The sequence below is a fragment of the Triticum aestivum genome, chromosome 6A (assembly GCF_018294505.1).
Source record: "Triticum aestivum cultivar Chinese Spring chromosome 6A, IWGSC CS RefSeq v2.1, whole genome shotgun sequence".
Classification (NCBI taxonomy): Eukaryota; Viridiplantae; Streptophyta; class Magnoliopsida; order Poales; family Poaceae; genus Triticum; species Triticum aestivum.
In genome coordinates this window covers 30645805-30670185 of record NC_057809.1, presented here as the reverse complement: position 1 = coordinate 30670185, position 24381 = coordinate 30645805, and positions in this window count along the sequence as shown.

The window sequence follows — 24381 nt, the reverse complement described above, 5'->3', positions numbered from 1 at the left end:
TATATGTTTTGATGTACCGAAGGAGTTCGGAGTCCCGGATGAGATCGGGGACATGACGAGGAGTCTCGAAATGGTCGAGACATAAAGATTGATATATTGGAAGCCTATGTTTGGATATCGGAAGTGTTCCGGGTGAAATCGGGATTTTACCGTAGTACCGGGAGGTTACCGGAACCCCCCGGGAGCTATATGGGCCTTAGTGGGCCTTAGTGGAAAAGAGAAGAGGCAGCCTGAGATGGGCCGCGCGCCCCTCCGCTCCCTTGGACCGAATAGGACAATGAGAGGGGGCCGGCCCCCTTTCTCTTTCCCCCCCTCCGCGAATCCTATTCCAACTAGGATTGGGGGGGGGATCCTACTCCCAGAGGGAGTAGGACTCCTCCTGGCGCGCCACCTCTAGGCCGGCCGCACCCCCTTGAGCCTTTATATACGGAGGCAGGGGCACCCTAGAGATACACAAGTTGATCCACGTGATCATATTCTTAGCCGTGTGCGGTGCCCCCTTCCACCATAGTCCTCGATAATATTGTAGTGGTACTTTGGCGAAGCCCTGCAACGGTAGTACATCAAGATCGTCACCACGCTGTCATGCTGACCGAACTCTTCCCCGACACTTTGCTGGATCGGAGTCCGTGGATCGTCATCGAGCTGAACGTGTGCTAGAACTCGGAGGTGCCGTAGTTTCGGTGCTTGATCGGTCAAGCCATGGAGACGTACGACTACATCAACCAAACGCTTCTGTTGTCGATCTACAAGGGTACATAGATCACACTCTCCCCTCTCGTTGCTATACATCACCATTTTCTTGCGTGTGCGTAGGATTTTTTTTGAAATTACTACGTTCCCCAACAGTTCTGCCGGGTGCCCGTCTCATAGCGGACGAGTGTTCCAAAGATGTAATATTTGAGTGAGACTTGCTCATTTTATCCTGTATTTATGAAAACTTGTTTCATATGCGCTATGCAACGCTTGTTTGAATTTAAAATATTGCCTTTTGTTTGGCTGTTTATCCAATCTGAGAGATGGCTAGTCCTTGGCTTCTGCCCCCATGCCACGAGTGCTGGTGTGTTCGGGATAAACCTGAGCACTCTTGTTCCCATGTTTGGGTCCTTCGAGGGAGGTCCTCAGCACAGCGAACAAGGCAACCGGACTAATAATGCTTTATCACTCTCACTTAGCCATAGAATTCTATAATTTTAAATTTCGGCGAAGCCCCTGGTATTCGAAAGGCCGAATTCGGGGAGCGATACACGCCTTTAAGCCGGACAGGGCCAGCCCCTCGCTCTAAGCGGCATAAGTCTTTAGGGACTCGAAAACCTCGCCGAACAGCGACTAGTCTCTCGCCTTATCATGACAGTCAGTTTTAGCTTTCTCTACTGAGGTGCTGAACCCAGCAGAACTCGGGCACAATCGCAGTAGTTATCCTAGCGCTACCTTAGCCGATAGAGCGGAACGTAAGGTGCCAAAACATAGGAGCCGGGCAAACCTAACATTTGACCAAAGACATGATTCGGAGCTAATGCATATAATTCTATAAGTTCGGGGTGCTGCACTTGTGAAAGTGTTCCGACTTTTCACACCGTATTGTGGGGTACGTAAGCCCCTGGTGTGTTGGCCGTACCAAAGTGTACGGTTGCAAGGCGTCATTAATGAACACATGGATATATATATATATATATATAACAGGAATGCAATAATAGTCGTAATGTCATGCATTGTTTAATCAAAAGATCGCGTTAAACACAGTGATACAGGTAGTGCGATAAGCAAAGAGTAGGACTATGTCCCTTCCAAGGGCAAGCTGCAGAATGATATGAAATTGAATATTTCGCTCATTAGTATAATCCACCTGGGAATTCCGTGGTATGACGTAGCTGGTTGCCTCCTTGGTTGCTGCATCATGTGTTCAACAATAGTGCTATCGGACAGTCTTTCCAGAGATTAAGGTCCTGAAAAAAGAGAAAAAATACAAAACGGGAAGCCCCTAGTGCGGTTTAAGCCGCGTCTTGGGGCGTGCCGCAGTTTTGCCCCCCCTCCCCACCTGTGCCCATGGTATTTTTAGTGCATAATTATGTACGTGTGGCATGAGTTTTGCCATTGGGCTAGGATTTGGGTGGGCGCCGTATTGCTACGCGAGCTCAGATCGTGCCAGGCGGTCCATTTGCCGATTGCTCCGAGCATGCTTGAAGGTGTCCGGGCTTTGAAGCGCCGAACTGGTTGATTGCCTTGAGAGGTTGCTTTGCACTTCTGCTGCAAGGGCCGCGGTGTGCTCCTCTGTTCGGAGAGAGCGATCTGTGTTTCCATTGACTGTAATAACTCTGCGAGGTCCTGGCATCTTGAGCTTGAGGTATGCATAATGTGGCACCACATTGAATCTAGCAAATGCGGTTCGCCCGAGCAGCGCATGATAACCACTACGGAACGGGACTATGTCGAAGATTAACTCTTCGCTTCGGAAGTTATCCGGGGATCCGAAGACCACTTCCAGTGTAATTGAGCCTGTGCATGGGCCTCTACACCTGGAATGACGCCTTTAAAGGTCGTTTTTGTGGGTTTGATCCTTGAGGGTTCTATACCCATTTTGCGCACTGTGTCCTGATAAAGCAGGTTTAGGCTGCTACCGCCATCCATAAGGACTCGAGTGAGATGAAATCCGTCAATGATTGGGTCTAGGACCAGTGTGGCGAATCCGCCATGATGGATACTAGTGGGGTGGTCCCTACGATCGAAGGTGATCAGACAGGAGGACCAAGGGTTGAACATTGGGGCGACCGGCTCCAACGCATATACATCCCTGAGCGCACGCTTCCACTCCCTCTTGGGGATGTGGGTTGCATATATCATGTTCACCATCCGCACTTGTGGGGGAAACCTCTTCTGTCCTCCGGTGCGTGGCTGCCGTGATTCCCCCTCGTCATCGCTATGCGGCCCCTTGTCTTTGTTTTCGGCAAGCAACTTGTCGGCCTGCTTGAACACCCGACAATCTGTTGGTGTGATTGGCTGGCTTGTCTGGGGTGCCATGTACTTGACACAAGCGATCGAGTATACAGTCCAAGCTGGATGGACCCGGCGTACTTTGTTTGAATGGCTTTTTCCGCCGACCGGCTTTAGAGCCTTTGAATCCGGCATTGACTGCCGTATCCTCGTTATTTTCGCTGTTAATGTGGCGGTTATGTTTGTTGCGACGTGACCTGCTATTGCCGTCCTTGGTATCCGAGGTACCATGGTTCTTTCATATGTTATTACTGCGAGCCAGCCAGCTGTCTTCTCCCACACAAAAGCGGGTCATGAGCATCGTGAGAGCTGCCATAGATTTTGGCTTTTCCGGACCAAGGTGCCGGGCTAGCCACTCATCTTGGATGTTGTGTTTGAAAGCCGCTAAGGCCTCTGCATCCGGACAGTCGACGATTTGATTTTTCTTTGTAAGGAACCGAGTCCAGAATTGCCCGGCCGACTCTTCTGGCTGCTGAATTATGTGGCTCAAGTCATCGGCGTCTGGTGGTCGCACATAAGTGCCCTGAAAGTTGTCGAGGAATGCGGCTTCCAGATCTTCCCAACAGCTAATGGAGTCCGCTGGCAAGCTGTTAAGCCAATGCCACGCTGGTCCTTTGAGCATTAGTGGGAGGTATTTGATGGCATGTAAGTCATCACCGCGGGCCATGTGGATGTGGAGGAGGAAATCCTCGATCCATACTACGGGATCTGTTGTGCCGTCGTATGATTCAATATTTACGGGTTTGAAACCTTCTGGGAATTGATGATCCATTGCTTCTTCTGTGAAGCATAAGGGGTGTGCGGCGCCTCTGTATTGGGCTATATCACGACGCAGCTCGAATGGGTCTTGCCCGCTGTGTTCGGCCCGGCCGGATTTGCTTTTACTGTATCCAACATGACGTTTATCATCTCGCAGAGTGGTGCGCCTTCGTGATCCGTAGATCGATCTTGCATGCTTTGCTTTGTCCTCCAATATGTCCTGCAGGTCTGGCGTATCTCCCCAGGCCTTTTTATGTGAATGGCATCGGGGTGGAGGCTGAGTTTTTGGCTAGAATGCCTCTCTATCGCGGCCACGAGGTGGCCGATCAGCCGTATCATACGCTTCTTCCTCCAGTCAGGGTAGTAACCTGCACTTTGGGTAATTCTTGGAGGGGCGCTCGAGTTTATATTCCTTGGCCGCGAGGACTTCAGTCCATCTATCAGCTAGCAGATCTTGATCAGCTTGAAGCTGCTGCTGCTTTTTCTTGAGGCTATTTGCCGTGGCCATAAGCCGGCACTTGTAGCGCTCTTGTTCGACGGGATCCTCTGGTACGGCAAATTCATCGTCGCCGAGGCTTGCCTCGTCTTCGGAGGGGGGTATGTAATTGTCATCTTCCTCCTCTCCGTCTGCCGCTCTCTCAGGAGGGCTGGCTTCTCCATCCTCCTGCTCTAAATCTTGCTGGAGGGGATTGTTGTTGCCTTCGGCACTATCCGGAGTGTTATTATCTCCTGTGCCGGTATCACCAATTTTGCTTTGGCGGGACTTAGAGCGGCGCCACTGACGTCGACACTTGGATTGCTTCTTGGAGGGGTCATCCTCCGCTATCTCATCACCATTGCCTTCTTTGGGTGTATCCACCATGTATATGTCATATGACGAGGTGGCTTTCCAGTGCCCTATAGGTGCTGGTTAATGTTTGTCTCCTACATCGTCGTCCACACCATCGATGTCTTTGGAGTCGAAGTCGAGCATGTCGGTTAAATCATCGACAGTGGCTACGAAGTGGGTGGTGGGTGGGCGTCGAATTTCTTCGTCGTCCGCATCCCAATCCTGTTGGCCATAGTCCGGCCAGGGCTCTCCTGACAAAGAGAGAGACCTTAGTGAATTCAGAATGTCGCCGAAGGGCGAGTGCTGAAAGATATCCGCGGCGGTGAATTCCATGATCGGTGCCCAATCGGATTTGATTGGCAGGGGCGCGGACGGTTCGGAGTCCAGAAAAGAGTCCGACACCTTGGAGTCACGGGCTTCGTAGAGGATTAGGCTGGTGTTCGGCTCGATCGCTGTTGAGGCTGCAGCCCCTGAGGTGGTGTCTAGCCACCCGTCCTCGATTGGCGTAGTTGGCTCCGAGCTAAGGGTCGGAGCTGATGCGGGCGCGGCCTCTGGGGTACTGTTCGGCGGCAAAGCTAGGTCATACCCATCGTGATAGTGCGGCGCGCCCGGCTGCGGCTCGAATCCGTCGAAGATCAAGTATCCGCGGATGTCGGACGTGTAGTTCAAACTTCCAAATCTGACCTGATGGCCAGGGGTGTAGCTTTCAATCTGCTCCAGATGGCCAAGCGAATTAGCCCGTAGTGCAAAGCCGCCGAATACGAAGATCTGTCCGGGGAGAAATGTCTCGCCCTAGACTGCATCGTTGTTGATGATCGGAGGAGCCATCGAGCCTAACGGCGACGACACAGAGGAACTCTCAATGAAAGCACCAATGTCGGTGTCAAAACCGGCGGATCTTGGGTAGGGGGTCCCGAACTGTGCGTCTAGGCCGGATGGTAACAGGAGGCAGGGGACACACTGTTTTACCCAGGTTCGGGCCCTCTTGATGGAGATAAAACCCTACGTCCTGCTGGATTAATATAGATGATATGTGTAGTACAAGAGTAGATCTACCACGAGATCAGAGAGGCTAAACCCTAGAAGCTAGCCTATGGTATGATTGTATGTTGTGGTTGTTGTCCTACGGACTAAAATCCTTCGGTTTATATAGACAGCGGAGAGGGTTAGGGTTACACAAGGTCGGTTACAAAGGAGGAGATATCCATATCCGTATTGCCTAGCTTGCCTTCCACGCCAAGTAGAGTCCCACTCGGACACGAGACGAAGTCTTCAATCTTGTATCTTCATAGTCTAACAGTCCGGTCAATGGAGATTGTCCGGCTATCCGGAGACCCCCTAATCCAGGACTCCCTCAGCTAGGGTTACACAAGGTCGGTTACAAAGGAGGAGATATACATATCTGTATTGCCTAGCTTGCCTTCCACGCCAAGTAGAGTCCCATCCAGACACGGGACGAAGTCTTCAATCTTGTGTCTTCATAGTCCAACAGTCCGGCCAAAGGATATAGTCCGGCTGTCTGGAGACCCCCTAATCCAGGACTCCATTAGTAGCCCCTGAACTAGGCTTCAATGACGATTAGTCCAGCGCGCAGTGTTGTCTTCGGCATTGCAAGGCGGGTTCCTCCTCCGAATACACCACGGAAGAATCTTAATACAAGGATAGTGTCCGACCCTGCAAAATAATTTCCACATACCACCGTAGAGAGAATAATATTTCCACAAATCTAATCTGCTGACACGTTTTGGCAACATGACATCATGCCATGGCCTAGTGATTATTCGAACCGTTTTTCTTTAAGCAGCCCCGCACATAACGCGAGGCGGTTTCTTGACACGTCTTGTCAAAGCAGAGATCGTGTCCCCCTTATTACAGGATTCTCATCAATACGGGCGTGAGTAACCCAACCGTGCCATCAATTACGGCATTTGGGGGATAGGCGAGTTTTACCAGGCTAGTGAGGGCGCATAGTTTCATCCGCCCTTATAAAGGGAGAAGGTTTAACCTTCTTCTCCCCACGCCTTCTTCCTCCTTGCTCATCCATTCTCGTGCACTCGAGCTCCAACGCCCAAGTCCTCATCCTTCTCCTCAACCTTCTCCAAACATGTCCGGAGCGGGAGGCAAGTGGATGGCTTCCTCCGTTACGGAGGGACACATCACAAAGCTACGCGGAGCCGGATACTTAGCCGCGGGTATCGCACATCGGCTGCCAGTTGCGGGGCAGATCATTCCTACCCCGGAACCCCACGAGAGGGTGGTTTTCCTCCATCACTTCCTCCGTGGACTGGGGTTTCCCCTCCATCCATTCGTCTGTGGCCTGATGTTCTACTACGGGCTGGACTTTCATGATCTGGCCTCAAATTTCATCCTCAACATCTCGGCGTTCATCGTCGTGTGCGAGGCCTTCCTCCGCATTCGGCCCCACTTCGGTCTGTGGCTGAAGTCCTTAAATATCAGGTCGAAGGTGGTGGGGGGCCAACAAGCGGAATGCGGCGGAGTCATGGTGGGCAAGATGCCCAATGTTATATGGCTAGAAGGCTCCTTCGTGGAGACCATAAAGGGGTGGCAATCGGCGTGGTTCTACATCACCGAGCCGCACGACACCAACTGGATGGCTGCCCCCGAATTTCGATCCGGATTCGCCACGCGGCTCACCTCCTGGAAAGAGAAGGGCTTGTCCTGGGGTTCATCGGTGGAGCTGGATGGATTCCATAAGTATATCCAGAATATGACAAGCAAGAAGCTCAAGCTTGTTAACATAGTCCAAGTCATGCTCTTCCGCCAGATCCTCCCATGTCAACAACGGGATTTTAACTTATGGGAGTTCGACCCGGCCCGGCACCAAACTCTGAGCAAGCTCTTCGACACGATGCACAAAGACGTCTGGAGGGTGCTGTTCAAGGGCGCCGAGGTCCCTCCCTCTCTCACCGAGGATCGCGGGCTAAGCACGAAGCGCCCTGCGAATCCGGTAAGTTCTGTACATCTGGTAGGACATTTACTTCCCATTGCAAAACCACGCGCAGGGTCTGAGCTCCCATGCCTTTGACAGGACTGGGTGGAGGCATCGGAGCAGATCGACTGCCCGGCCCCTCTGCCCGAAGACACCGCGGACGCTCTCCCGATGGAGATGCTGACTCCGGCTCCTTACAAGGTGCCGGAGAAGACCAAGAAGAAGGCCAAGGGAACCCGAAAGAGTTCCCGGCACCAGGTGGTATCGGACTCATCGTCTGATGACTCCTCGACGCACTCCTCGCATGAAAACGAGGAGGAAGATGAAGATGCTCCCCCTCTAGTCGGGGAAGACAAGAAAAGGAAGGCCACCCCAACTGGGGGGCCGAAGGGTCCAAGAAGGGAAGGACTCTCCTTCCAGACAGCTCCACCACCGCCGCCGAAGGCGAAGACGAGTGGCTACTCAGGGCCAAGCCCCTGGCGAAGTCATAAGTATTTGGATACCAGAGTAACTCATAGCATTCCTTTGTCGCACTGCTTCTCCTAACGCCGAATATAATTATGCAGACCGCCTCGAGGCCGTATCGACGTATCTTCGTCGGACGGCTCCTTGGATTCATCGGATATGGATAGCGATCCACTTCCGACCGCCACCTCCCCTTGCCCTATGAACAATGCCGAGGTATTGTCTCAAGAGGTGCCAGGTCAAGGGGAGGCAGTCCCAGAGGCACATCAAGGCGACCTTCCGGACTGCAGGAGCAAAGGGAGTAAGGCTCCCGAGGGCTCCGAGTTCGGACCTCAGCCGAACACCGCGCCGGAACCTCTAGTGGTTCTGGATTCGGGCAGGAAGCCTCCTTCCAAAAGGGGAAAGACGCCTGTGCCGGTGACCTCTGTCCATCCAGAGGCACCGGACAACCTGCTGGGAGCGCTTCGCAACGCTTCCATCAACGAAGAGCACCGCACTATTATGAGTGCGGTGATCAAGAAGGTTCAGTCCGCCAAGATTGAACTGACTGAAGCATGTGCCAGCCGTCTAACAAGCTTTGAGGTAAGTGTTTAAAATATAGGAAAAATATTACCGCATAGACAGTAGCTCCTAATGCTCTGTTTGGTGTTCACAAAGAAAAGCCGAATAGAGGATCAAATAATATCTGCAGGAGTCTAATAAAAGTATGTCTATATGCGTATGCAGGCTTCGCTGCTGACCTCTCCCACACTGACTGCGGAGGTTGCCGCACTGAAGCAGGACCTCGAGGAGTCCGAGAAAGAGCTCGGCCTTGCTAAGAGGCGGCTCGAGGAGAACAAAGGTAAGTAATACCTAGTCGATATATATATATATAAGATGCGATTGCGAAATGGCAGGATCATCATGAATGTGCCAGGGGCCACGACCGAAGTGGCGACCCTGAAGCAAGCGTTGTCTGAGGCAAAAAACAAAGCGGCCAAGGAGCGCACCGAGCGGGAAAGGCAAGAGGCTCGGGTGGGCGAGGTGTAGCAAGAGCTCCAAGCTCTCATGACGAAGCATGAGGCGTTGGAGCTTGACTCGAAGACGCGAGAGTCTGAGCTTGCCGCATCCCTTGAGAGCGCCAAGAATGCCAAGGCCGAAGCCCAAAAGGCCCTCCAGGAGATTGATGCGATGAGGAATATAGTGACGGATAAGGCATTCAATATGCAAAGCAAGCATGTGAAAGTAAATTACTTGTTACTTACCCGAGTCCGGAGCTCTCCAGGAGCATTCGCAGATTTGCCCCGCAGCGTGTCGGATGCCGCAACATTTTACCAGGCCGAGGAGGGAAGCTCAACAAAGAAACTATTCTGGTCTTAGTATACTGGGACCGAACACCCGGTGCCTATGAGCGACCAGCTGAAGCAACTGGTCGAGCTGCACAAGGCGGCCGAACAGGCCATGAAGGGCTTCATAGTCTGGATGTAGCCTGGCGACGCCCTTCCCAACAGCTACTTCGGCCTGGTGAGGCGGCTGGTAGATGTCTGCCCATAGCTGGAAGTCATCAAGCGGTCTGTCTGCATCGAAGGTGTGCGCCAAGCTTTCGCCCGTGCGAAGGTGCACTGGGCCAAGATGGACGCTGTGAAGCTGGTGAAGGAGGGGCCGCCGCAGGGCAAGGAGCATCGCAACCCCGAGATGTACTATGAGGGTGTCCTGAAGGGTGCCCGTCTTGTAGCGAATGAGTGTACTAAAGATGTAATATTTGAATGAATTTGCTTGTGTGATCCTGTATGATGAAAACTTGTTCATATGCGCTATGCAACGCTTGTTTGAATTTCAAATATTACCTTATGTTCGGCTATTTATCAAATCTGAGAAATGGCTAGTCGTCGGCTTCTGCCCCCCATGCCACAAGTCCTGGGGTGTTCGGGATAAACCTGAGCACTCTTGTTCCCATTTTTGGGTCCTTCGGGAGGTGCGCAGCACAACGAACAAGGCAATCGGACTATAATGCTTTATCACTCTCACTTAGCCATAGAATTCTATAATTTTAAATTTCGGCGAAGCCCCTGGTATTCAGAAGGCCGAATTCGGGGCGCTACACACGCCTTAGGCCGGACAGAGCCGACTCCTCGCTCTAAGCGGCATAAGTCTTTAGGGACTCGAAACCTCGCGAACAGCGACCAGTCTCTCGCCTTATCATGACAGTCAGTTTTAGCTTTCTCTACTGAGGTGCTTAGCCCAGCAGAACCGGGGCACAATCGCAGTAGTTCTCCCAGTGCTACCTTAGCCGATATAGCGGAACTTAAGGTACCAAAAGATGGGAGCCGGGCAAACCCAACTATTGACCCAAGACATGATTCGGAGTTGATGCATATAATGCTATAAGTTCGGGGTGCCGCACTGTCGAAAGTGTTCAGACTTCTCACGCCGTATTATGGGGTATGCTTAAGCCCCTCGCGTATTGGCCATACCAAAGTGTACGGGTGCTGGATGTCATGAATGAACATATATACATATAAAAAAGAAGAATGCAATAATAGTCTTAATGCTATGCATTGTTTATTAATAAAGGTGCGTTAAAGCAACACGATACAAGTAGTGCGATAAGCAAAAAGTGGGACTATTTGACATGTCCCCTCCAAGGGCAAGCTGAGGAATATTATTGAAAGCAGGTATTTCACTCATTATCAGAGACCACCTGGGAATTCCATGACGCGACGTAGCTTTCTGCCTCCTTGGTTGTTGTATCATGTGTCCGCCAAACATACTGTCGGACGGTGTTTCCAGAGAGTAAAGTCCTGAAAGAAAGAAAAAATAATAAGGCGGGAAGCTCCTAGTGCGGTTGAGCCGCATCTTGGGGCGTGCCGTAGTCGTGCCCCCCTCCCCACCTGTGCCCATGGTATTTTCAATGCGTAATTATGTACGCGAGGCACGGATTTAGCCGTTTGGCTGGGATTGGGGTGGGGGCGCATAGCTATGCAAGCTCGGAACGTGCCAGGCGGTCTTGTTGCCGATTACTCCGGGCGTGCTTGAAGGTGTCCGGGTCCGGAATCGCCGAACTGGTGGATTGCCTTAAGAGGCTGCTTTGCGCTTCTGCTGTGAGGGCCATAGTGTGCTCCTCCGTGCGGAGAGAGCGCTCTGTGTTTCCATTGACTGTGATGGCCCCCCGAGGTCCTGGCATCTTGAGCTTGAGATATGCATAATGCGGTACCGCATTGAATCTCGCAAATGCGGTTCGCCCGAGCAGTGCATGATAGCCACTGCGGAACGGGACTATATCGAAGATTAACTCTTCGCTTCGGAAGTTATCCGAGGATCCGAAGACCACTTCCAGTGTGACTGAGCCTATGCAATGGGCCTCTACACCTGGTATGACGCCTTTAAAGGTCGTTTCGTGGGTTTGATCCTTGAGGGGTCTATACCCATTTTGCGCACTGTGTCCTGGTAAAGCAGGTTCAGCCTACTGCCGCCATCCATAAGGACTCGAGTGAGGTGAAATCCGTCAATGAGTGGGTCTAAGACCAGTGCGGCAAATCCGCCATGACGGATACTAGTGGGGTGGTCCCTGCGATCAAAGGTGATTGGACAGGAGGACCATGGGTTGAACTTTGGGGCGACTGGCTCCAATGCATATACGTCCCTGAGCGCACGCTTCCGCCCCCTCTTGGGGATGTGGGTTGTGTATATCATGTTCACCGTCCGCACTTGTGGGGGAACCTCTTCTGTCCTCCGGTGTTTGGCTGCCGGGGCTCCTCCTCGTCATTGCTATGTGACCCCTTATCTTTGTTTTCAGCATTTAACTTGCCGACCTGCTTGAACACCAAACAATCCCTATTGGTGTGGTTGGCTGGCTTGTCGGGGGTGCCGTGTATTTGACATGAGCGATCGAGTATACGGTCCAAACTAGACGGGCCCGTAGTGCTTCTTTTGAATGGATTTTTCTACTGACCGGGTTTAGAGCCTTTGAATCCGGCATTGACTGACGTATCCTCGGTATTATCATTGTTAATGCGGCGGTTATGTTTGTTGCGACGTGACCTGCCGTTGCCGTCCTTGGTATCCGAAGTACCGTGGTTCTTTGATATGTTATTGCTGCGAGCCATCCAGCTGTCCTCTCCCACACAAAAGCGGGTCATGAGTGTTGTGAGGGCTGCCATAGATTTCGGCTTTTCCTGGCCAAGGTGCCGGGCGAGCCATTCGTCGCGGATGTTGTGCTTAAAAGCTACTAGGGCCTCTGCATCCAGACAGTCGACAATTTGATTTTTCTTTGTTAGGAACCATGTCCAGAATTGCCTGGCTGATTCCTCTGGCTGCTGAATTATGTGGCTTAAGTCATCAGCATCTGGTGGTCGCACATAAGTGCCCTGGAAGTTGTCGAGGAATGCGGCTTCTAGGTCTTCCCAACAGCCAATGGACTCTGCTGGCAAGCTGTTGAGCCAATGCCGAGCTGGTCCTTTGAGTTTGAGTGGGAGGTATTTGATGGCGTGTAGGTCAACACCACGGGCCATATTGTCACACCCTAGTTAGTTCAAGCATTAGAGTGTGCATCATGTTTAAATTCCTCTTAAATTTGAAATGGGGAAGACAGACCCCCCAACACCCCCCTGGAAACAACTAGGGTTTACTAAAATTATTTTCAATGAACCTGAAATGCCCTTCTAAAAAGTTCACTCCCTTTGTCTTGGGTTAGAACCTCTGGCAAAATTGGTGCACAGTTTTCTAGGTCAACATTAGGTCATTGAGTTAAATCATAAGTATTTGATTTTGGGCATTTAAATGCTATAAAATAATTTAAATGCTCAAATAATTCTGGAAATAAATGTTTGCTGTTGGAAATATTCTAAACAGAGCCCACAATTATTTTCAAGATTTTTGGAAATGTTTAGTATTTTTAATAAAGCCCAACGGTTGCAAAAAAAATAGAAAACAGAAACAAATCAAAAAGAGAGAGAGAGGGAAACCACCTGGGCCTTACCTGTGCTGGCCCAGCCCACCTGGCTCGGCCCAGCCGACTGGCCTTGCCAGTTGTCCTCCTCCTCCCGCCAGGAGGACGAGGAGCGCGTGGCCGGCGCCCGCGGCCACACGCCGGCCACCTCCTGCTTCTGCCGACGCCCTGGAGACGTCCAGGGATGCCATGCTGACCCCCACGTCCCCCTCTCATCCTCCATCACTCTCCCCCTCGTCTCCCTCACCCTCTCCCGCGATGGCCGAGCGCGATCCTCGCTGCCGTTCGCCGTAGTTGCCACCAGAGCCACCCACTCGCCTCCCTAACGTGCCCGTTAGCTCCGCGCTGCCGTCCTTGACCTCTCCGTCGACCCGCGCAAGCTCGGACGACCCCAAGACAACATGGTGACCTTCTTCCCCGTCCACAGCCGTCGAATGCCGTCGTTCGATTCGCCGGCCTCAAGTCCTCCCCGAGCTCACTAGCCTGCTCCGCGAGTTCCCTGTGAGCCCATCTTTCCTCCGCCCTTCTCCCCGCGCTCGTCCGCGTCCTCCAACCCCCTCTGCCATCGAGGCCGAGAGCTCGGCTCCGCCGGCCATGTCGCCGCCATGGCCACAGGCGCGTAAGGTCGAATCCGAGCATGCCTTCGTCTTCCACGCGCTCCCAGGAGCCTAACGCACCAATCCCCGCGCCTCGACGTGCCCCGTAGCGTCGGGTTCATCCACGCCCGAACTCCGGCGACCGACAAGGTCGTCCCCGGCGTCGTTTCCGGCCTCCCCGAGCCCCACTTCCTCCACCAAACGATGCGGCTCGCTCCACGCGTCACGTAGCCGCTCTTCGCTGTCGTTTTGGTCGCCGGAAACGCAAAACCAAGCCCCTCCGCCGCGTCTGACGTCGCCGGCGTCAAGCCGCCGGTGAGTTTGACTCAGTTTGACCCCTGTGTGGGCCCAACTAGACCCCCCCCCCCGAGTCTATGACAGGTGGGGCCGGTCTGCTAATTAGTTTAGGATTAGTTTTAACTAAATTTAATTAGTTCAGTCACTGACATGTGGGCCCAGGCCCCACTGACAGCTAATTAATGTTAATCTAATCCTGTTAACTAGTTGTGTCACTGATAGAGAGGGCCCACCAGTCAGGTTTGACCTGGCCGACCCAGTTGACCGCTGACGTCACACCTATGTCATGCTGATGCATTAATTCAATTTCTGGATTTATTCTTTAATAGGAAATTCCAAAAAATAATCAAAACTTCTAAAAATCATAGAAAATCAACCATAGCTCCAAATGCAAAGATTTATATATGAAAAATGATCAGAAAAATTCAATCTATCCATCTGTAATGGTTTCATGCATGACAAAACAAGTTAACCTTGCTGTTTAAGCAGAATAAGGTAATGCACTAATAAGGCCATGTTTAATGAGCTAATATTTGAATCTTTGATTCAAATGAGTTCATTCCCTTCTGTTTTAGCTTGCATTAGGCCAAGACACTTTCATCTTGCCATGTCATAGCATGCATCATATTTTTGCATATTGCCATGTGTTGATTATGTTTCGATGTGTCTTTCGTGGTAGGTTCTGCCTCCGAGGATAACCCCGAGTATCCGTCTGAAGGGCAGTACCCTACTACCTCTACAACAGGCAAGCAACCCATTGATCATTCTGATACAACCCATGTTCCCGCTTCTGCTCTTGTTTACTGCATTAAGACAACGCGTTTCAAACTGCTGTGTGCTATGATAGTTGAACCCTTATCCTCTGCATGACCTTTCATTGCCACAGTAACTAGATGAAACCCACTAGCATGTGTAGGAGTTGATTGAGCCACGTATGTGATTCCTACTTTGCTATGCCTGGTATGCTTAGAGTTGTGTCAGGTCTGGTTCATCCGGGTGATGGGCTAGAGTGAAATGATTACGTCGGTAACGTGAGGGTTGTGTGGAACATGTTTTGATAAAGGTATCGATGAGAGGCCATGTAGGAGTACATGGTGGGTTGTTTCAGTGAGGCCGTCCCTAAGAACTGAGATCTGTATGTGTGATTTAAGATTCAGCTACTACCATGCATTGGGATGCTTAATTGACCCTCTCGGCTTCTTAAATACCTTAGTACTCTGTCCAGGTGTTGCAAATAGTTTCTGGTGTTGTAGGTTATGTGTTGGCAGCCGTGCGTAGCGCTGACCCTAGGGGTGGGCTATGTTGCGGTAGATACACCGTGGCACGGTGTACCGAGTCACCCGTTTGGTGTCTCGGGAACCCTGTTCACATCGTTCGGGGCCGTATGTGGAAACCTCGGCCGGACTCCCTGCGGATGGAACCTGGATAGGCGATAAACCTAGACTAGAGACTTAAGTGTTTAGGTAGGCCGTGGCCGACACCCTCGCTAGGCTTCCGCTTGAAGGTTGCCAAGTACATGTCGTGTAAACGGCGGTAAGTGGTGAAAGCGTGTATGACGAAGTACACCCCTGCAGGGTATAAAACTATTCAAATAGCTGCGTCCGTGGTAAAGGACTACTTGGTTGCCTATACAGTTCATAGACAAGTTAATGGATACTACTAAAAGACTCAAGATAAGTGTGAGTACCGAGGATGGCCCTCTCGTAGGATGACGAGGGAGGATCCCCGGTGGAGTATTGTGTTGGTGAGTAGTGGACTCGTGTGCAAAAACTATTTTACTAGTGAAGTTCCGTAGGATAGCTTAGCCAAGAGTCAAAGCTGGCTTGCTGCAATAACCCCACCACCTTCTTGAGAATGAGCATGTATAGTAGGTTCTGATGTAAGACTTGCTGAGTACCTTGTACTCATGTTTGCTTATTTATTGTTTTCAGACGACAACACTGCCCCCTCTAACGGGTTTTATGTAGACCTTGGTGTCGACGAGTGACTAGCCACCCAGGTGGTGATCCTGGCCATGGAGGGCCCTATGTAGATAGACAGGCTTCGAGAAGCCTTCTTTTTTTCTAGTATCTGTACTCAGACTAGTTGCTTCCGCATGTGCTTGTATGATTGTATGACTTGAGTGTTGGGTCATGTGACCCCTATCTGTATGAACATGTTATGTATGGCTCTCTAGAGCCTTTAAATAAAGTACTTAAGTTGTAGAGTTTTGTTGTGATACCATGTTGTATGTACTCATATCGGGCATATTGTGTGTATGATTGAAATGCTTGGTATGAGTGGGATCCAACAATCTAGTTGTTTATCCTTGGCGGCCTTTCTTATGGGGAAATGTGGTCTAGTGTTCCTCGACCCATAGTAGTCCGCTACAGCCCGGTTCACCGGAGTCCTGCTAGCCCAGCACTACTGTTCTGGACACTTGACTGGCCGGCATGTGTTTCACTTCGTTCCTATGTTTGTCCCTTTGGGGAAATGTCACACGGTGACTTCCGAAGTCCTGCCTAGCCTGCTACAGCCCGGGTTCCCCAGAGTCCTGTTAGCCCAGTGCTACAGCCCAGAATCACTCGCAGATGACCGACATGCTCGATGTGATTCATGTATGCCTGTCTCCATAGGTCTGTGCCGCTTTGGGTTCACGACTAGCCATGTCGGCCCGGGTTCTCTGTCATATGGATGTTAGTGACACTATCATATACGTGAGACAAAAGGCACAAACGGTCCCGGGCCATGGTAAGGCGACACCCATGGGATACCGTGCGTGAGGCCGCAAAGCGATATGAGGTGTTACCGGCTAGATCGATGTGGCTTGGAATCGGGCTCCTGACACATATGGATATGCAGGAGGAAATCCTTGATCCATACCGCAGGATCTGTTGTGCCGTCGTATGATTCTATATTTACGGGTTTGAAACCCTCTGGGATTTGATGATCCATTACTTCGTCTTGCCCGCTCAAATGAGTCTCTGTACGGGGTTATATCGCGATACAGCTCAAATGAGTCTTGCCCGCTGTGTTCGTCCCGGCCGGACCTACTTTTACTGTATCCGGCGTGACGATTATCGTCTCGCATAGTGGCGTGCCCTCGTGATCCGTAGATCAATCTTGCATGTTTTGCTTTGTCCTCCAATACGTCTCGCTGGTCTGGCCTCTTTCCCCATGCCTTTTTATTTGAATGGCGTCGGGGTGCGGGCTGAGCTTTTGGCTGGTATGCCTCTCTGCCGCGGCCATGAGGTGGCCGATCAGCCGCGTCACACGTCGGGGATGTAGGTTTTGGTGCTTCCTCCTCCAGTCGTAATAGCAACCTGCACTTTGGGTAACTCTTGGAGGGGCATTCGAGTTTATATTCCTCGGCCACAAGGACTTCTGTCCATCTGTCAGCTAGCAAATCTTGATTAGCTTGAAGCTGCTGTTGCTTTTTCTTAAGGCTATTTACCGTGGCTATAAGCCGGCGCTTGAAGCGCTCTTGATCGACGGGATCCTCTGGCACGATGAATTCGTCATTGTCGAGGCTTGCCTCGTCTTCGGAGGAAGGCATGTAGTTATCATCTTCCGCCTCTCCATATGCCGCTCTCTCAGGAGGGCTGGCTTCTCCATCCTCCTGCTCTAAACCTTGCTGGAGGGGATTGTTGTTGTCTTCGGCACTCTCCGAAGTGCTATTATCTCTGGTGCCTGTCGTGGTTTTCTCACGGCAGATGTCCTCGTGAAAGGACTTAGTCGTGGAGCCATCGCAATGGGTTAGCTTGAAGGGGTTAAAGCGGACACAGGGACTCAAGAGAGTTTATACTAGTTCGGTCCCTTCGGTGAAGGTAAAAGCCTACGTCTAGTTGTGATGGAATTGATGGGGTTCGATGACTAGGGAGCAAATAAGCTTCGCCTAAGTCTCGAGTTGTTGTCTGTTGTCCTTGAACCGCCGCCGGGTCGTCCCCTTATATACACGGGTGATGCCCGTCGGTTCACAGAGTCCCAATACCGGCTCATATCTGTGTCCGGTTTGGTCTCTACTTATTCCTAACTTACAATACAAGTTACATACCAATGTCGGTTTACGGCTACAGGCCTTGAACCGACTATGGGCCTTGATCCCTCATCTGCCTTCTTGGGTTTTAACATAGTTAACTACTGATGAAGTTAACCCGACCCAGATAGGCCGGTTTACGCCCAGTAGTGATATCCCCAACATTAGGCCCCAGATTGATTTGAACAGGTTCATGTCAATCCTTAGCAAAAATCTTCATCTTCAACATCTTCGTGTGGTTTGTTGAACCGCCCTGACGTCATCTTCTCTGGTTGTTGTTGTTGTTGGGGAATGTAGTAATTTCAAAAATTTCCTACGCACACGCAAGATCATGGTGATGCATAGCAACGAGAGGGGAGAGTGTGATCTACGTACCCTTGTAGATCGACAATGGAAGCGTTTGGTTGATGTAGTCGTACGTCTCCACGGCCCGACCGATCAAGCACCGAAACTACGGCACCTCCGAGTTCTAGCACACGTTCAGCTCGATGACGATCCCCGGACTCCGATCCAGCAAAGTGTCGGGGAAGAGTTCTGTCAGCACGACGGCCTGGTGACGATCTTGATGTACTACTGTTGTAGGGCTTCGCCTAAGCACTGCTACAATATTATCGAGGACTATGGTGGAAGGGGGCACCGCACACAGCTAAGAATATGATCACGTGGATCAACTTGTGTGTCTCTGGGGTGCCCCTGCCTCCGTATATAAAGGTTCAAGAGGGGGAGGCCGGCCGGCCATCATAGGGCGCGCCAGGAGGAGTCCTACTCCCTCCGGGAGTAGGACTTCTCCCCCAATCCTAGTTGGAATAGGATTCGCGAGGTGGGAAAAGAGGGAGAGAGAAGGAGGGGGGCGCCGGCCCCCTCTCTCCTTGTCCTATTCGGACTAGGGGGGAGGGGCGCGCGGCCCAGCCCTGGCCGCCTCTCCTCTTCTTCCACTAAGGCCCACTAAGGCCCATATAGCTCCCGGGGGGTTCTGGTAACATCCCGGTACTCCGGTAAAATCCCGATTTCACCTGGAACACTTCCGATATCCAAACATAGGCTTCCAATATATCAATCTTTATGTCTCGACCATTTCGAGACTCCTCGTCATGTCCGTGATCTCATCCGGGACTCCGAACAACCTTCGGTACATCAAAATGCATAAACTCATAATATAACTGTCATCGTAACCTTAAGCGTGCGGACCCTACGGGTTCGAGAACAATGTAGACATGACCGAGACATGTCTCCGGTCAATAACCAATAGCGGGACCTGGATGCCCATATTGGTTCCTACATATTCTACGAAGATCTTTTATCGGTCAGACCGCATAACAACATACGTTGTTCCCTTTGTCATCGGTAGGTTACTTGCCCGAGATTCGATCGTCGGTATCCAATACCTAGTTCAATCTCGTTACCGGCAAGTCTCTTTACTCGTTCCGTAATACATCATCCCGCAATTAACTCATTAGTTGCAATGCTTGCAAGGCTTAAGTGATGTGCATTACCGAGAGGGCCCAGAGATACCTCTCCGAAGATCGGAGTGACAAATCCTAATCTCGAAATATGTCAACCCAACATGTACCTTTGGAGACACCTGTAGAGTACCTTTATAATCACCTACTTACGTTGTGACGTTTGGTAGCACACAAAGTGTTCCTCCGGCACACGGGAGTTACATAATCTCATAGTCATAGGAACATGTATAAGTCATGAAGAAAGCAGTAGCAACATACCAAACGATCTGGTGCTAAGCTAATGGAATGGGTCATGTCAATCAGATCATTCAACTAATGATGTGATCCCGTTAATCAAATGACAACTCTTTGTCCATGGTTAGGAAACATAACCATGTTTGATTAACGAGCTAGTCAAGTAGAGGCATACTAGTGACACTCTGTTTGTCTATGATATAATTCTAGCATGAATAATAAACCTTTATCATGATATAAGGAAATAAATAATAGCTTTATTATTTCCTCTAGGGCATATTTCCTTCAGTCTCCCACTTGCACTAGAGTCAATAATCTAGATTACACAGTAATGACTCTAACACCCATGGAGCTTTGGTGCTAATCATGTTTTGCTCGTGGAAGAGGCTTAGTCAACGGGTCTGCTACATTTAGCTCTGTATGTATCTTGCAAATCTCTATGTCTCCCACCTGGACTAGATCCCGGATGGAATTGAAGCGTCTTTTGATGTGCTTGATTCTTTTGTGAAATCTGGATTCCTTCGCCAAGGCAATTGCACCAGTATTGTCACAAAAGATTTTCATTGGACCCGATGCACTAGGTATGACACCTAAATCGGATATGAACTCCTTCATCCAGACTCCTTCGTTTGCTGCTTCCGAAGTAGCTATGTACTCCGCTTCACATGTAGATCCCGCCATGATGCTTTGTTTAGAACTGCACCAACTGAAAGCTCCACCGTTTAATGTAAACACGTATGCGGTTTGCGATTTAGAATCGTCCGGATCAGTGTCAAACCTTGCATCAACGTAACCGTTTACGATGAGCTCTTTGTCACCTCCATATATGAGAAACATATCCTTAGTCCTTTTCAGGTATTTCAGGATGTTCTTGACCGCTGTCCAGTGATCCACTCCTGGATTACTTACCTCCCTGCTAAACTTATAGCAAGGCACACATTAGTTCTGGTACACGGCATTGCATACATGATAGAGCCTATGGCTGAAGCATAGGGAACATCTTTCATTTTCTCTCTATCTTCTGCGGTGGTCGGGCATTGACTCTGACTCAACTTCACACCTTGTAACACAGGCAAGAACCCTTTCTTTGCTTGATCCATTTTGAACTTCTTCAAAATCTTGTCAAGGTATGTGCTTTGTGAAAGTCCAATTAAGCGTCTTGATCTATCTCTATAGATCTTTATGCCTAATATGTAAGCAGCTTCACCGAGGTCTTTCATTGAAAAACTCTTATTCAAGTATCCCTTTATGCTATCCAGAAATTCTATATCATTTCCAATCAGTAATATGTCATCCACATATAATATCAGAAATGCTACAGAGCTCCTACTCACTTTCTTTTAAATGCAGGCTTCTCCGAAAGTCTGTATAAAATCAAATGCTTTGATCACACTATCAAAGCGTTTATTCCAACTCCGAGAGGCTTGCACCAGTCCATAAATGGATCGCTGGAGCTTGCACACTTTGTTAGCTCCCTTTGGATCGACAAAACCTTCCGGTTGCATCATATACAACTCTTCTTCCAGAAATCCATTCAGGAATGCAGTCTTGACATCCATCTGCCAAATTTCATAATCATAAAATGCGGCAATTGCTAACATGATTCGGACGGACTTAAGCATCGCTACGGGTGAGAAGGTCTCATCATAGTCAACCCCTTGAACTTGTCGAAAACCTTTTGCGACAAGTCGAGCTTTGTAGACAGTAATATTACCGTTAGCGTTAGTCTTCTTCTTGAAGATCCATTTATTCTCAATTGCTTGCCGATCATCGGGCAAGTCAACCAAAGTCCATACTTTGTTCTCATACATGGATCCCGTCTTAGATTTCATGGCTTCAAGCCATTTTGCGGAATCTGGGCTCACCATCGCTTCTTCATAGTTCGTAGGTCCATCATGATCTAGCAGCATGACTTCCAGAACAGGATTACCATACCACTCTGGCGCGGACCTTACTCTGGTTGATCTACGAGGTTTAGTAGTATCTTGTTCTGAAGTTTCATTATCATTATCATTAGCTTCCTCACTAATTGGTGTAGGTGTCGCAGAAACAGATTTCTGTGATGTACTACTTTCCAATAAGGGAGCAGGTACAGTTACCTCGTCAAGTTCTACTTTCCTCCCACTCACTTCTTTCGAGAGAAACTCCTTCTCTAGAAAGGATCCATTCTTAGCAATGAATGTCTTGCCTTCGGATCTGTGATAGAAGGTGTACCCAGCAGTCTCCTTTGGGTATCCTATGAAGACACATTTCTCCGATTTGGGTTCGAGCTTATCAGGTTGAAGCTTTTTCACATAAGCATCGCAGCCCCAAACTTTAAGAAACGACAACTTTGGTTTCTTGCCAAACCATAGTTCATAAGGTGTCATCTCAACGGATTTTGATGGTGCCCTATTTAACGTGAATGTAGCCGTCTCTAAAGCATAACCCCAAAACGATAGTGGTAAATCAGTAAGAGACATCATAGATCGCACCATATCTAGTGAAGTACGATTACGACGTTCGGACACACCATTACGCTGTGGTGTTCTGGGTGGTGTGAGTTGTGAAACTATTCCGCATTGTTTCAAATGTATACCAAACTCGTAACTCAAATATTCTCCTCCACGATCAGATCGTAGAAACTTTATTTTCTTGTTACGACGATTTTCAACTTCACTCTGAAATTCTTTGAACTTTTCAAATGTTTCAGACTTATGTTTCATTAAGTAGATATACCCATATCTACTTAAGTCATCTGTGAAGGTGAGAAAATAACGATATCCGCCACGAGCCTCAATATTCATCGGACCACATACATCTGTATGTATGATTTCCAATAAATCTGTTGCTCTCTCCATAGTACCGAAGAATGGTGTTTTAGTCATCTTGCCCATGAGGCACGATTCGCAAGTACCATGTGATTCATAATCAAGTGGTTCCAAAAGTCCATCAGTATGGAGTTTCTTCATGCGCTTTATACCGATATGACCTAAACGGCAGTGCCACATATAAGTTGCACTATCATTATGAACTCTGCATCTTTTGGCTTCAACATTATGAATATGTGTGTTACTACTATCGAGATTCATCAAAAATAGACCACTCTTTAAAGGTGCATGACCATAAAAGATATTACTCATATAAATAGAACAACCATTATTCTCTGATTTAAATGAATAACCGTCTCGCATTAAACAAGATCCAGATATAATGTTCATGCTCAACGCTGGCACCAAATAAAAATTATTTAGGTCTAATACTAATCCCGAAGGTAGATGTAGAGGTAGCGTGCCGACCGCGATCACATCGACTTTGGAACCATTTCCCACGCGCATCGTCACCTTGTCCTTTGCCACTGTTCGCTTAATCCGTAGTTCCTGTTTCGAGTTGCAAATATTAGCAACAGAACCAGTATCAAATACCCAGGTGCTACTGTGAGCTCTAGTAAGGTACACATCAATAACATGTATATCACATATACCTTTGTTCACCTTGCCATCCTTCTTATCCGCCAAATATTTGGGGCAGCTCCGCTTCCAGTGACCAGTCTGCTTGCAGTAGAAGCACTCAGTTTCAGGCTTAGGTCCAGACTTGGGTTTCTTCTCTTGAGCAGCAACTTGCTTGTTGTTCTTCTTGAAGTTCCCCTTCTTCTTTCCTTTACCCTTTTTCTTGAAACTAGTGGTCTTGTTGACCATCAACACTTGATGCTCCTTTTTGATTTCTACCTCCACAGCTTTCAGCATTGCGAAGAGCTTGGGAATAGTCTTATTCATCCCTTGCATATTATAGTTCATCACGAAGCTCTTGTAGCTTGGTGGCGGTGATTGGAGAATTCTATCAATGACGCAATCATCTGGAAGATTAACTCCCATCTGAATCAAGTGATTATTATACCCAGACATTTTGAGTATATGCTCACTGACAGAACTGTTCTCCTCCATCTTGCAGCTATAGAACTTATTGGAGACTTCATATCTCTCAATCCGGGCATTTGCTTGAAATATTAACTTCAACTCCTGGAACATCTCATATGCTCCATGACGTTCAAAACGTCGTTGAAGTCCCGATTCTAAGCCGTAAAGCATGGCACACTGAACTATCGACTAGTCATCAGCTTTGCTCTGCCAGACATTCATAACATCTGGTGTTGCTCCAGCAGCAGGCATGGCACCCAGCAGTGCTTCCAGGACGTAATTCTTCTGTGCAGCAATGAGGATAATCCTCAAGTTACGGACCCAATCCGTGTAATTGCTACCATCATCTTTCAACTTTTCTTTCTCAAGGAACGCATTAAAATTCAATGGAACAACAGCACGGGCCATCTATGTACAATCAAACATACATAAGCAAGATACTATCAGGTACTAAGTTCATGATAAATTTAAGTTCAATTAATCAAATTACTTAAAGAACTCCCACTTAGATAGACATCCCTCTAATCCTCTAAGTGATCACATGATCCAAATCAACCAAACCATAACCGATCATCACGTGAAATGGAGTAGCTTTCAATGGTGAACATCGCTATGTTGATCATATCTACTATATGATTCACGCTCGATCTTTCGATCTCAGTGTTCCGAGGCCATATCTGCATATGCTAGGCTCGTCAAGTTTAACCTGAGTATTCTGCGTGTGCAAAACTAGCTTGCACCCGTTGTAGATGGACGTAGAGCTTATCACACCCGATCATCACGTGGTGTCTGGGCACGATGAACTTTGGCAACGGTGCATACTCAGGGAGAACACTTTTATCTTGATAATTTAGTGAGAGATCATCTTATAATGCTACCATCAATCAAAGCAAGATAAGATGCATAAAAGATAAACATCACATGCAATCAATATAAGTGATATGATATGGCCATCATCA